The 16,075-nt window shown below is 39.6% G+C and overlaps 1 protein-coding gene across 1 annotated transcript in view; it reads right to left on the reverse strand.

Moving 5' to 3' along the window:
- Nucleotides 1-15,614, reverse strand: part of tnk2b (tyrosine kinase, non-receptor, 2b) — a 63,060-nt gene extending 47,446 nt beyond the window's left edge. The window contains exons 1-2 of the mRNA XM_063461490.1: nucleotides 15,447-15,614; nucleotides 4,062-4,302 (exon numbers count right to left, since the gene is read on the reverse strand). The gene's annotated coding sequence lies outside the window, so the exon portion shown is untranslated. The remainder of the gene's footprint in view (nucleotides 1-4,061; nucleotides 4,303-15,446) is intronic.
- Nucleotides 15,615-16,075: the final 461 nt, after the last annotated feature.

Consider the following 16,075-nt stretch of genomic DNA (forward strand, 5'->3'; position numbering starts at 1 on the left):
AGGTTTAGGGTAAGGGTTAGGGTTAGGCATTCATTTTTAATGGTTAGGGTTAGGGTAAGGGGCTAGGGAAAGCATTATGTCAATGGGATGTCCCCACGAGGATAGCAAACCAGACATGTGTGTGTGTGTGTGTGTGTGTGTGTGTGTGTGTGTGTGTGTGAGTGAAGCTGCAGGCTTTGTCAACGACCTGTCAGAAGAATTGCATCATCACTCCATGCAATGAGTGTGGGTGTGTGTGGTCAATATGTAAGCTACTCTTCCGGTCCCTCTGATCAGGAGAGTGAAAGATAAGGAACACAACACACTCTATACACTGCAGCCATGCGTGCGTTTCTGTGTGTGACGACAATGTGAATTCTTCAGTTCGTATTATCACATGCAGACTAAGCTATGTATGCCTCAGCTGAAACTAATACAAACCCAGTAACAGAAAAGTTTGGATCCTGTGTAAAATGTAAATAAAACCTAAATAAAAACTTGCAAATCTCAAACTCATATTTTATTCCACGTAGAACATGTCAAATGTTTAAACTTAAAAAATTTACTATCACTTTCAATTTGATGGCAGCATCACGTTCCAACTTTTTTGAGACAGGGCCATGTTTACCCCTGTGTAGCATCCTGTCTTCTTTTACCAGGAGTCTAAACCGAGGAGACCATCTGCTGGACTTTTGGGAGACGAAAGTTTCCCATTCTTGTCTGCTCAACGGTCCTGTGTCTTCTTTGTCATATTTTAGATGATAATATTTTTTTGATTTTCTTTTAAATGTTTCCATTTGGTAAAAGCTCTTGGCTGCACTTCAGCACCCAGACTTTTCTACCACAAAGCCGTGCTCTGGGAATAGCTGCAGTATATGAGGGTCGGGATTGTCTTGCTGAAACATGCGAGACCTTCCTCGCAAAATACATTGATTGGATGGTAGCTTTGTTGTTTTAAAACCTGTATATAGCTTTCAATACTTATGGTGTCTTCCCAGATTTTCAAGCTGCCAGTTCTATGGGCACTGATTCACCTCCAAACCATCATATCTATGTTCCACAGACAGTGATTCCTGGAAGTCTTCCTGAGTCCCTGCGGTGATTTCCATGACAGAATCGTGCCTGTTTTTAATGCAGTGTTTTATAAAAAAAATCTCCAGATTCTCTGAATCTCTTCGTGACTTCATGTACTGTAGATGATGAGATATTCAAAGTCTTCATAATTTTTTGTTGAGGAACTTTATTATGAAAATGTTGTTGCTGCAGTCAAATCAAAAACAATCAAAATCTTCTTAAAAAGGTACATTTTTTATGTTTTTTATGTTCTATTGTGAAATTTGGACTTGAGATTTACAAATGATTGCAATTTGCTTTTATTTACATTTTACACATCATCCAAATATTTTTGGAATTGGGGTTGTAGGTTTTTCCACAGTCGTGCATACACTGTTAAAATGCTAAAATACACATGACCACAGATTGAAATAAACACATGTGAAAGCCCACAGTTCTGGCTGTGAGCATAGCATCCCCCAACCACTAACTGTTCAAACAGTCATTTAAAGAGGGACAACCAATCAGAAGAAAGATGGCTTCAAGGGAGCAGAAACGGCTCATTTCAGACGGTGGATGAACAGAGGGGCTAGTGGACAGCGTGGCAACCCTTGCACTGATGCTAGTGCATAAACTCCTGATCAAAGAACCAAACAAAAGAAACTGGCAATGCTAAAACTTTCGTTCTTTGTTACTTTCCATTGGCAGGATGTGAAAGGTTATATGATATGCAACAAGCCACCAGTTAGTCACTCCATAAACATTTCTAAGCTATTATCCTATAGAAGTCAACTTCTTGGTTCCTGGATGCCCTGAAACATCAGTGATTAATCCTGTCACAGGTATGAAGAAGACGAATCAAATGAAGATGCGGGTCAGCACCCTGACGTTTATCTTTTAGAGATTGATTTCAGATTATAAGAGGCTCAAGTCTTCTACTCCAGAGCTGTGCGACTGTGTTACCAGTGTCACAAGGTGATCTATTACAGGGACACTTAGTCAGGAAACCCGACGCACTGACAACAGGCCAGACATACAATACACCAGGAAGTGACAGACAGCACGCCAGTCCTCAGGGGGTCTGGTAATGTAATACTTATAGATCCGAAGAAGAGAAGGGATTATTAAAAGAGCGAATGGTGAAAGGAAAAGGTAAAGCCAGAGGAGGAATGAAACCGACAGCAGGCCATGTGACAACTCGCCTGCAGGTAGTTGGACTGAGAAGCGGAGCGGGGGTGGGAGTGTATGGAGTGCCAGCCGGATGTAAGTTCATGGTTAAAATAACACTGTCTCACACCCACACGCGCACACACTTTGACTCCCAGAGGCTCCCTTTCCTCCAAGTTCTCCTCTGTCAGTCTGGGCCCCAAAAGGCCCTTCAAGCATTCAGAGACACTCTCCACAAAAAGCACACTCACTGATCACTGCTGCTATTCTGGGAGCTTCCGCTTTACCTCTCTGCTCCAGAATAGAGCAGAATATCCATTTCTAGACGTCCACATACTTACTCCATCTCTGTCCACTTCTCCTCTGTCCTTCAGTTGAGTTTGTTAATCAAATCAGGGCCACAGAATCACTTTTTTGGCAGGAACTATAGGATACTTCTTAAGAGCATCACAAGCTATCTCTCCTCCACCTCTAATCCTCTTTAAACAGATATGGGATCAAAAACCTCATTAACTTCAGGCCTCTTTGTTGTTCCATTAGACATTTTACTATGTAAATAACAATCAGTGTTAAGAGAAGATCAGTTTAGTAACCCTTGAATAAAGCACTCATTAACTACACCTACTACAACTACTACTTTTAATTGTTTTGCAGATGCCAGGAAACCTAAGGCAGGTGATGGTTTGTTACACAGAAACATCTGGAACATGACAAAAAGATCCTTTGGGGAAAGGGCATACATTTCCACATTTTCCTTGTAGGTGACGGTATGAACCATCTATTTACTGTCACACTAAAACACATCCTAAGCTGCCACCGACTGGTCCAAACTGACCAGTAGGCCTGGCCAAACGGATTCTTTCATGACATGAACTCGCAAATCTCAGCAGAACCCAAGTGACTCGCAAAGTAAGGCACCAAGTGGAGTTTTAGACAAGGAAATGTGATGTTTTCAATCAGTTTTACAAGCAGAATTCATCTTCTCTCCTTATTCATGAGCAGGACTCGAAACAGTGCAGTGCTGTTCTACAAGCACGAGCCAAGAACACTCCAGTCCCGAATCAAGAGAGTGTGAATGCACATGTGTCATCTTAATTGTGCATACAGTCTGCATTGCTTATAGTCTACCTCTGATAAAGAAACGCCAAACCTGACGGTAACATCCAATCGTTTGGCTTGTTTTAATTAAAGCAAAGAACAACTCAAACATAAGCACTATTATTATTTCCCTTTCTGCTGAGTACTGCAGACACCTGCTTGGGAGTGTCTGGCAGGCATCCTGTGCGTGGGTCTGTGTTTGTGGCAGTGGAATACAAGGGTTTCTATTAAAGCCACCAGTGTGACTCTCACTTCCTCCTAACTCTACCTCATCAGCTAAGAATTCTTATTCAGTGGCTGCGACCAGAAAAACAAACTAAGCTGGGACGTGACCGATCCCTTTTGGTTGCACAAACAAAAGCATTATGAAACAGGAAATGGTCAGCCACATCTATCTTCAACTAAAACACACACACACACGCACACTTAAAATCAACATTATGACCACTGATGACATTATCTTCGGAATTTGATCCTTTTCAAAAGGTGAATAGTTCAATTTTAGACCTCCATGAGTTGGTGACCAAAGCAGAGTCAATGTTTGACATGACCTCATGTTTGAATAGTGAGCAGATACACACAGACACAGTGTGTCAAAAAGACACAAACATGTGAAGTGTTTAAGCAATGTACACTACGATGAAAACTACGCATAAAAACAGTCACACCCAAATGCAATGGGCTCCAAAAAAAGAAGGCACTGCAATAGTGCTATAGTCTAAGATACTGGAGGTATGAGCAAATACGTGACTGAAGTTTCTTACCTGCACTATTTGACCCACAGAAACCCGTTTTTCTTTCCAGTGTTGGCTCTGTCGTTGTAGATCCTTCTCTCAAGTTGACAAAAGAAGGTCAAACGCATACAGACGAGGGCCCCAATCCATTGAGGTGAGATTATGCTGAGCTACAACTCTGTGGCACTGCAGGGTTAGTGCATCCCTACATGATTTCATCTCCATCCATTGACGAAACCAGACCTTGGAGTTTTTTCCTTGGTGAAGTAGCCTAAAAAAATTTATAAACAAGCAAAAAAGGGATATGCTTTAACAAGTTTTGACTTCATTAAGCATTACAAAGAGTCTGAATGTTGCTTCAATGCAGATGTGCTGTATTTGCATGAAATGTTACTAGCACTAGCACCGTGGATGTTTCTGTACCCTCAGAGCTCCCTAATGTAGCGATGCCAGAAAGAGTTGTTAGCTGAGTTGTTAACACTCAGGAAATTACTTACTTAAAAATTTCTAGGTATACGGCATGAAACGAAGGTTCTTTCATAACTAACAAATAATTTATTTCGGGACGAGTTCGTTTTTGCATCATTACGCTGCCCTGTGTCCACTCTAGAGCTGGTTCCACAGTTCTTTTGGCTGCTCCCTTTAGTGGTTGTCACAGCGGATCATCTGGCTCCATCTCACCCTACTCCTAGTTTTCTCCAGGCAGCTCCATATTTAACATCCTTTGGCCAATATCCCCTGTCCCTCCTCTACACATGTCCAAACCATCTCAGCCTTAACTTTTTAACTTTGTCTCCAACCTAAGCGGTCCCTCTGACGTGGTCACTTCTGATCTTTCCACACATTTCTACCTTCCAAGGATCCAAACCTTGACACCAGCATCAACCTAGCTCTCTCTCTAGCTCACTCTCTCTCTCTCTCTCCACTGTAATTCATCACTATAGCTATGACGAGGAATTATATGTGGGCCAAGATTTTACATTTGTGGGTAATAATAAACCTTTACATTAGGAATTTTCCTTCCCAGGAGCATTATGTTTTAATTTTGAAAACATAATACTTAATGACAACTTTGTGGTTGACTTGATTTATGTAATGGCAAATTTAAAACACATTTATTACCACTCAACACAAACTTTAAGAAAATGAAATCCTATTTCACTGAAAATGAAACACATCCTCTAAGGTGAAGCTGAAGTCAAACTCTTTCCAACAAATCCACCCACACACATACATGACCAAACAGAGTGCTGGCACCAACCTGAACTGAGTTAACAACAGATATGAGTAATTCCCTGATTGCAATACTGAAAAGTGAAAACACCGCACGCGGTCAGATGAATTAGATTTTCTTTTAATGACTCTGCAAAAATACTAATGAGTACAATTCTGAATCTATCAGAAAGGATTTAATGGAACTCCAAAACAGAAGCATGAGCTTCTTCCCCGCTGAATCAATACCTAGAGCAGTCTACTACCGGAAGCAACTTCCAATGTTGGACATGACTTGGCATTTTTCCAGACCAGGTCTGGGGGCTGGGGTAGGAATGCCAGAGGGGCCCTCTGCAGGAGAAGGCAGTATGAATGAATAAAATGCGATTCACACAGACACATGAGGACACAGTCCACCCACCACCTAGTAAAGTAGCTGACTGGAGCCTACAGTTTCAGAGAAGGAACACCAGGCTATTCTTTTTGCCTGCATGCGCCCGACAAACAACTCCTTTGTCTCTGAGAAAACAGACCCCATACGTAACTGTGGACACTGCAATAGAAAAGTAACACACACTAATCACATACAAGCTCATAGGCGTGAATTGTAAACAAATACGCACACTCAACAGTCTGGCAGCTTTTAAGTGATAAATAGCCACGGGGAGGTCAATTATTTATCGACATGAATCTTTCGTGCTTTGGTGTCAGGGGCTTGAAACGGTTAGCCACTCATTTTTCTATTGACAAAAAAAATTGTAAAGTGCCAGAGGGCAACATCGCACCATCCCAGGGGACTTTACATTTTTGTTACGCAACAGGGAGAAGCTAGTTTATGGCTGTGGCCCTCACCCTGGCATATAAAGTCACACAACCACCACCCAGTCTCTAGAGGGTGCGGGAACGGCCAGAAATAAACTGCGCACACACAGCCGAGCACAGAGGCCACTTATAACACCACAAATGCACAAGAGCAGCAGTTCTTGTGCCTAACTGAGGTGAGAGGACCAACTACAGAAGCTACTAGTATAAACAAAAGAGGTTTTCTGTTCACTACTTAATGACAGTCAATTTAAGTTGATTTGAAGGTACAGTTAGAATTTTTTGAGATTATTCGAAAGAAAAACTGGATATTGTACTCATAAATATACTTTGTTTAGTGTGTAATTACATCTTTCAACAAATTGATGCATTGTTATGAACTTGGAATTAATCCATTAAAAATGCATAGGAGCGGGCGCTGGTTTGTGGAAGCCGCCATGTTGCACCACCATCTTGAATACACTGGTCCCTGCTGTACCAATAGTGTTTTATTTATGTGTCTAGAGACTGGGTACATACGTAGTACGCCCTATAAAGAGCTAACAACAAGCCAGTTAAAAACAACAGCAACTGGTTATAAGCTAACATTATACCAGCTAAGCTAATATTAGGCTTACGTATCCTAAAAATCATGTTTCTGTTTTTTTGTCCTACAGCGGCCACCGTAACTAGGATAACACACTCTAATTAGGATCAGTAAGAAAACAGAACTGAAACTGAATGCAATCTACTGACATCTAATAGTGATTTTTACACACTGTACCTTCAAGTTACCAAATTAATGACTGCCTGAAACAGAAACACTTGTAACTTTTACAGCTGACAGAAATTTGTCTTTGTAAAATCACTAGGTCAGATATTTTAACTTACATTGTAACCAAATACATAAAAAGTAACATACTTATTCAAATTAGCTGTTAGCAAATGTTCGCATGCCAACACAAAACTAGGACGTTACACAACAAAATCATTCCTGCTAGCCTGGACATTTTCCACAGTGATTTATTAACACAGTGATGACAGCGTCTGGTTCAAAGTAGCTCTACAGCTAGCCCTATTGAAATCTTCTTAGGAATGCTAGCATGGCTAAACACTCTTAATCATTTATAAAAATTTGACTTATGACCCGAGAACGATCACTCAAACATACTGAGATAGTGACTAACTGGTGAGTTGAACATCTGATTGACCACAAGTTAAGGCAGCTATCATTTTTGGGTAGTGTTTTGAAAAAAGTTTATTTTTTATTTTATGTAATGGAAGTTAGCATTGTGGATGAAATTGTATATCAAGTTAATACTTCTGACTCCAATGGAACAAATCTTTTGATCCATTTAGGCACAAACTACGAGCTTAGTTATATTTAAGCATTAAATAGTAGAATGTAAAAGGAAGCAGAAAAAATGAGCTAAAATGTTGTTGTAGCACTTAATTTTAGTACATAAATCTTCCTATCTAATAACTCTTTGTGTTTTTACATAAGCTCATAATTAACTGGGATTCGACAGGCTGAATAGAAACGCTGCTTCTCCTGTCCTTTTAAAGCAGAGTCAGTGCTGATTCATGCTTTATACTGTCAACAGTAAAGCCTTTCTTTCATGCAGACTCCCCCCACTGATGAAGTCAAAATGTCACTACTCACCAAACAAGTGTTTTGAACTGCATCATTTATACAGACTCTGACACACTGACAATAGAAGCCTTTAGTTTTTATATACATACAACCTAAAAATGTAATTATACTCCTCATACAAGCTTCACGTAAACTACATTAAAATTTAATTTAATTTAAATGAAATTTAAGCTATAAAATTCAGCAGCAAAGCTCACACACTTGGACTTTTTGGTTGAGAGGATGGAGCAGAAAGAGCCTGAGCCAACTAGCATATATACTCCCCTCTGGACAGAGCTAAGCTGCAGTTGGGGTGTCATGTGATACAACACGGGAGGGCAACACTTTCTCTGGCAGACAGTGAGGAAGAGGAAACACTATGAAGGGTTTGGAGAATTGAAATACTATTCTATCTTTGCTATAGGAGACACTACAGGAAACCTAATACTCTCTATTGCTGTCACACGCACATACATATCTTTAGTGGGTTTTGGAACATATGCTATAGTAAATCAGTCTCCTCCCTATGAATAGAACTGATTAAAGCATGTTCATGTTTAATATTTAATTAATAGTCAGTCATTTGGATTTAGATTTTTTTTAGATTATAAAGACTTTTAAAACCTTTAAATAAACTGAATTTTTCCAAAGAGTCAGTGTTTACAGTGTTGACCCTTCTTCATAACCTGTGCAACTCTGGCATGCTGAATATCAGCTTCTGGGCCAAACCCTGATTGATAGCAATCATTTCCCTACAGCGCTCCAAGTTGATCGCAAATTGTGGGCTTCTGGTTCTCCATCGACTTTTCAAGGACTGACCACAGATTCTCAATCAGATTAACATCTGAGGACTTTCCTGGCCATGAACCTAAAAATGTCAATTAACATTAATTAGATTCCGGGTCTTTTGACATAGCCCTCCACCATGTTGGAAAATGTGCAGATTGTCACCATACTGGTCCTGGATCGTCAAAGGTGTTTTCTGCATGGTCAATCCTTAAAAAGCGGGTGGACAAGGAAAAGCTGATGTACTTCAAGTGCTGAAGCAGCAAAGTGTAGTGAAAGTGAAACACAATTTGTGCTACTGTTGCAGGACACTTACCAACTTAGACAACCACAGTGACTCCTACCTTTGCTGACTAACATCTTGTACATTGGCATTAGTACTTTGTTACTAACAAACATAATAAAGAGCCCAAATTCAACTCACTTTCAACATCCCTCACACCTACCCCTGTCTAATGCTAACATTAATCTATTAGCCCTGGAGTATGTTACAGCACCAGGACAGTATATGAGAACCAGACTAACAACAAACTGCATACCCCATGATTACTGGAAAAAAAAAGCATTTCAGTTGAACACTGTGCCCTCTTCATGTGTTCCTCATTTCTGGCATGTTAGACTAAGATGTGACGCACTTTTGCTACTAAAAACTTTCACACCAATTCTGCTTTTTCTGTTTTTGATAATCAGTGTTACCCTTTAGCAGCAGTCACTATAAAAGTCATATGATTGAAAAAAGAAATGGAACAATTCAAATTCAACAAGCTTTGTTGTTCGTGAGCTGAGAAACTGCTGAACAATCAAGCTGACTTGAAACACCTCCCTGCAGAAAACTTCTGGCACACTGCCTCCGGTATCTTATCCCCATCTGCCATTCTTAATTACCGACTCGGACATGCAGTCTAAACTACACCTTGCGCTACTCTGAGTCATCAAGTATTTTCAGAGATTTTTTATTACTCATGCAGGAAGGTGGCACAACACCCATGTAGACTCTAACATCCTGTTAGGGAGCTGGCACTGAACACATTTGGCACTGTTCCTGCACTAACTGCTCGCTCGGCATCGAGCCAGTACTGACAACAGCTTCCTCTTAATCTATTTTACCCATCCAGTCCTCCATAGCCATGCCATCTCTGAGCAGCGATGACCGATTTAATGCAAACATCATTCGTTTAAACACGTCGACAAGACCCCGTGTAGAGATTTCAGTCCAAGCAGTGAATTTGTTACGTCATTAAGCAGGCGTTTCTTTGACACATACACACAGATATTCAGTGACAAAGCGTGGGACTGGATGCTGCCGAGATCAGTTACAGCTTAATTACGTCTACAATCGTTGCATAATTAAATATTAAACTAAATTTATTATATTTTATAATTGAATGTCATCCTGAAACTAGCAATTAAGATAAACATTTACTTCTGACCTGGCAAATTAAAAGTTAAACAGGACCCATTATACTTATTTTTAATTACATAGTTCTAGTCTTGAGGTCTATTACAGAACCTTTGCATGATTCATAGGTGTTGGAAAAAAACATACAAATATCCATATAGTATAGTGTTTTGTGTGGCGATATTGTATCATTACAGAAACACCAAATGTTGATATCAATAATTTTTTTAAAATAAATTATTCTGTGCATACTATGAACGCAAAGGCTCACCTCATGCTCAGATCCTTAGATAACGTTAGCCAAACAAACCGACATTAAATCAGCTCAACTGAAAAACAACACTGGACACACTTAGCGTGACAAAGCGATCTCCTTATTCAGAGCAAGGTAATGACTCAGTCACACAAGTGAAAACAGGACAGCAACCCTTGGACTCTCAGAGAGATTATCAAAGGTTTGCAAATAATTGCCATCTAATTTATAAATGCAGACAGACTGCCAACATGTTGGCATTAGTCTGAATGAGTCTTAAAGCACAACTTTAGGGGACTCGGATCAACTGGTTGCCATCTGGTTGTATTCCGGTTATACCCCTATAGAACAGGAAGGTTGCTAAGTGTAAATGTAACTGTGAAATGTGAATTTCTGTCTATGTAGACAGCAGCAAACATTACTGTCAGCCAATTATCAAACTTAATTGCTTTATTATCAGAAACAGATTGCATGTAATTGCCATCTTGACTTAGGTCAATCAAAGACTGATCGCAGACCTATAGCAGACTGACTTTGTCTTATGGCAACATTTATGGCAGGTTTCAGCGACAGTGTTGGTATGTTTCACGATCTCATTTTGCAACAAAGCATTATTTTACTGGATAAAATGGATATTGAAAAAGTTCAACTTTGAGGACATAATTTGCAGTTGATAAGAGGCGATAAATTGCAATATATGTTAGTATAATACTTAGCATATCATAAAATATTAAAAATTGCAATAATATCGTATGTTGAGGGAAGTATTGTGACAATATTGAACTATGGGGTGTGTAGTGTTTCCCACCACAATACATTTTCTTATACTTGATGTAGATGCAGCTCGTCAGTGCTTCCAAACCCTGAAATTAGCCGTTTTGGCTCCTCTACTGTTAAGCAACTTCATTCTGATTAGCTACCCTGGAAAACAGTAAATTACAACATCCCATCAAATGCCCATATATAACCAAATATAAGTATGTGTTGTTTATTTCACGAACAAGGGGTCACAAAATGCTGTGCACTAATTAGAGTAAGGAGAATTAAATGCAATAAAAATAACATAAAACAAGTTGAGATACAGAATACATTAAAATCAGTTAGTACCAACAAAAAACGGATTAAACAAATAAGGTAAATGGCATCAAAACCTCACATTTGAGAGACCAGCCATGTTATCTTTTGTTCTTTCAATTTCTACGGCCAGGCAGCTGTACAAATGTGTCCTGTCTGTTACTAGATCAGCCCCGAGGGAGAAGAGCATGACTGATTTTGTGTCAGTTAAAGGCATTCATGTCATATGACTGCCATCCACGTCCTACTAGTTTAGTAACTAACGGAACATCCTCCAAGTAATTAGATGAGAGCTGGATTTTGACTTTAGTACAGCAATAGAAACTTAACAAATTAAAACACAACATGATACAAAAGCAAATTAAAAGGAAAACAACAATTTATTCTAAAGTATTTAAGTTTATCAGCTGCTGAGAGCATGTGGATCTGCAAAGCACAAGGACTTTCTCATCAGCAGAGCATAAAACAATATCAACTTATGTGACAGCACGTACATATGTGACACCATAGAGTAAAAAGGTACACTCAGTGGGAGCCAGGGCTTGATAATATCTACTTCAAACAGTGTGTGATGCTACAGAGTTGCCTGCAGGTTTGAGCATGTTAAAAGTGAAAGCAGCTGTAGCCAAATTTAAGCCAGAGGAGTGGGGAGGTCAAGGTGCAGGCAGGAGATACGTGGAATCATGATCTTCTCTACGCAAATTATAGTGTTAAAGCATAACTGTTTTTTTTAACTCAGTTTTTGGAGTTAATGTGGTTTTTCTTCATGCAAATGTAACTGAATATGTTATAGTACGTGTACTGTAATCAACTGCACTTATAATTGCAAATAGCAACCACTGAGCAGTGCTATGGAAAATGTGCAAGCCATACTGCTAACACCAGTCATGGTGTATTAATGGAAAGGCTTTACAGACATAACAGAGCTAGCTGGAGTTGGATTTTTATACCCAATCAGCTGTGCATCTCCTTCAGAAAAACCTCAACTTTCACATCAACACGAATCAAACAGGTGCTTTGTGCAGTAATAGACTCAGTGTGTTGTAAAGCTACACATATGCGGTCGGTAAAAAAACAGAGCCTCAGCTTGTTGTATAATAACAATGTGTGAAGGCCACAGTTATACTGATCAAGCAACTGTTGTACCATAGGAAGTCTGACTGAAACTGCAAGGGTGACTCGAATCAAATCTTCTCTGTGTTGTACAAAAATAACATTGGTAATAAATCAGCCAGTGTTCAAGATATAGCTGCAAATTTCCACTGACTTCACATTAGCTCAAACCAATCCTTAATTTTCTTTTACTGAGCTTTGATGCAGCCTTTAAATGCATCTACTGTCTAAAAGAAAGCAGTTTTTGCGCCATCACCGCTCCTTTTGAGTCACCTTTATTCTGACTGGCTGCCTGCCGCAAACAGGATGTAGTCACAGCCAAAGCACCCAGGCCAGTCTGAAGTCTAGCTTCTTGGCTCACTGGAAACTGAACATCTTTAACATGTTTTTTTTTCTGATAAATTTTCATTTATCAGCTGATGAATGAAAATTTTAAAAGTAAAAAGAGAAACACCCTTCAACCAAGTTATTAGTGGTTTGTCCACCAGAGGGCACTTTTCCCTGTTGGCAGCAGGTTTAGAACAAGAAGTTGGACCGTGCATAAACAAGTAATACGTGACAATAGGACAAGTTGATTTTCTAACCTAAATTGCCTTACATTATTTCAGTAAGGACTAAATAACTATTCCTAACAAATTTTAACAAAACTGTTTCATGTGTCTGAAAGAAAAAGAAAAATCACCAGATATTGCTATCGGTCTTATATATCACTCATATATCACCTGTGAGAAAATAAGAAAAACCATAAAAAGGTCAACACGTTTTTATAGTCAGATATATATTAAATAAGAGTTCACACTCATGATTGACATGACATCCAATGACAACAATAACAGATGTCAAAACCTGACCTGGTGACTTTGTCAGCAGACAGAGGCTCATTTTGATTTTACTGTCAAACCATTGAAATCAATTGGCCACTAAAAAAAAAAAATCACTTATGTGCAAATGCCTTGCATAATGCTAAGCATAAAGCTATAAACCCTCCTCACAGGCTACAAAGATAATGACAGCTATTACAGCAGAACGTGTGCGATGTGACAGGCGTGTGTGAGCAGTGCAGACATGAAGCCTACAGAGTGCATCTGCAGTGAAAGGACACATAATGGAGGTATCGCGTGTATGTGTTTTGTGGTATGCAGAGGCTGGGTCAGCTGAGGTTAGATTTACAGTGTAGAGGGTAGCAAGCTTTGTTCTGCTGCCCTCAGGCCTCCTATCCGACACCGGGGTTTGTCATGTGTGCACGCATGTGGGTGAGAGAAAGAAGCGGAAGACAGGGAGATAACGTACAGCAAGTGGGAACAAGAGCTGAGGCTGAGCTGCATAGTTTCACTCTGTGAAGTTCAATGCATTTTTTCTTTTTTACTCCTAAGGGTTGGTTTGATTGACGAGACGAGAGAGGCTGTTTCAACATCCCATAATGAAACTGTTCTGTCTTGATGGGATGACAAGACCACCATCCGTATGGGAGGAGGTGGCACTGAATGATTTTAGGCAGGGGTGTCAAACCTAAGGCCCGGAGGCCAGAATTGGCCCGACAAAGAAGACATGAATCTGGCCCACTGGATAGCTTTCGACAATGTGAAGGAGGGCATAAAATTTTAACTGTATTTTCATAGGTTTTACAGCTTTTCCTACTAAAGATAAAGATAAAGACATCCCCGGTGACGTCCATATTACACCAAAGTAATTAAATAAATGATAAATAATGACAGAAGTGTTATTGTTTTTTCACTATGGACCAGCGAAGGCACATACAGCTCACTTTGATCTTAAGTGGGCCAGACTAGTGAAACCCTCCTTTACCTCAGATATCTTAATATAAGAAAATGACAAGTTCAAACATGCATCTCACTTTTTCTACACATTTAATCCCCGAGTTTAAACATGTAGAAAATAAATACTGCTGTAATAAATCAAGGAAATGTGTCAGCACAGCTCCTCACACTTAAATCGTAAGAAATAAATGTGCAGAATTCAAGAAAAAGTTCTGGCAGCTCTGTTTACCCTATTACTTCATTACTTTATTTTAGTAAGAATGGCTATGAGAGATGTATTTATCAGTAGGAAAAGTTATGAAAATACAGTTAAAAGTCAAAAATGTATGCTCTGTTGTTGAAATTGCACTTCTTTGTCTTATATTTAAATATCTCAGGGATTAAATGTGTAATTAAAGGTCTTTACACTGACTGAAAGGGGTGTATCAGTGGTTTGGCCCACTTAAGATCAAAGTGGGCTGTATGTGACCCTCAATGTAAAACGATTTAAGGACCTATGGGTGTCATGAAAACACTAAATTATGGAACATCTTTTGGAAGAATTGTGTTTCACTTCTTGGGAGCATCAATGTCAATGTGTATCAAAGCTGAAACAACTTACTAAAGACACTTTATCACCGTTTTTCCTTTAATTTGCCGCCTTATATACAAGCAAAGGGCCGAGGATGTTTGCGGATCTTATTTAACCATTTGAATGCATTGGCTGAAATCCCTACACAGACTGTGTAATTATACATTTGCAGTGAGTGTAGGCATTGATATCATCTGTCGTTCTCTCTTGTTATGCGAGTGTTGCGTGACTCCTTCACTGGTTAGGTGTGCTGTATTTATCCAAGTCATAGCCTAAACAGAAATGTTTGTATCGCTGTGTAAGCAAGTTAAAGAGACAGAAACAGGTCAAGTGCGCGTATAGAAACGCACTACCTTTTAAAAAAAAAATAGACATTTTATAGACACTTGACTGTGACTTGCTTCAGTAAAGAGAACCTGTTAGGCTAACTAAGCACACCTGGGTGCCCTCCTCTACCTGAGCCTCTGCCCGGACCCTGAGACAGCTATCCACATATAAAACTCACGTACATGTACAAGATGGTCAGGTTGGCCCCCTCTGTGACCAGCGTTGTAACTAAAATGCTCCGGTCTTTGACAACAGAGACACGGTGACAGCAGCTCTCACCTGCTGCCTCCTTCCCGCCACCAAGCCTATTTAACCGGCTCGCGTTGCATTTGAGGACCTGGACAAGTGGCCGTCTGACAACTAAGTACTTGAACTTTAACTGCAAAGCTAACATTTCCACAACTAAATGAAAACTGCAAGTAAAGTTTACTACTCTGTTAGTCACTTCTGTTTAATGAGTGCACCTACCTGTCAGTCTCGGTTCCTGTCACCTTACGCTCCTGTAGCCCTCTCTTTAATGTTACTATTATTTCATTGATTAGGCCTCCAAAAAACTTTCTACAAATGAACAGGTGCTGGCATCCCCGAGAGCTCCCTGTGCTGTGGAGTGGATGAAGCTGATGAAAGTTTGCTGAATGCTTACACAGCAGCAGTATCCGAAATACTGCCCGGGTATGAGCGCAGAGGCTGCTGGCGTCGGTTCTGTGCTGTCCTTGTACAACACAAAGATCTTCTATACATTTACCGATGGATAACTCCATTAAAGAGCAGTCATTGTTTAATTTATCTTAATTTATATGTATTTATGTATTTATTTTATTTGTATTTGCATAAGAGGGCATTTAAAATATATACTAAAATGAAAAAAACATGCAAAAATACGGAAGGCTTTTATTAAAAATAAATAAGGTCCAATTTGTCAACTGATTGTCTCATTCAAGATATTTTAATTATAAAACTGAGGAAATAGTCACCTTGCTTGCTCACTCATTAATTAGCTGATAAGTATCGCTTCATAACACAGTGATCATGCTTTACATTATTATGACGTACAGTTAAAAATGGCTGAGCCACTAAAGGCACAGTGAGGAGTGCCA

Source organism: Pelmatolapia mariae, linkage group LG18 (assembly GCF_036321145.2).
Source record: "Pelmatolapia mariae isolate MD_Pm_ZW linkage group LG18, Pm_UMD_F_2, whole genome shotgun sequence".
NCBI lineage: Eukaryota > Metazoa > Chordata > Actinopteri > Cichliformes > Cichlidae > Pelmatolapia > Pelmatolapia mariae.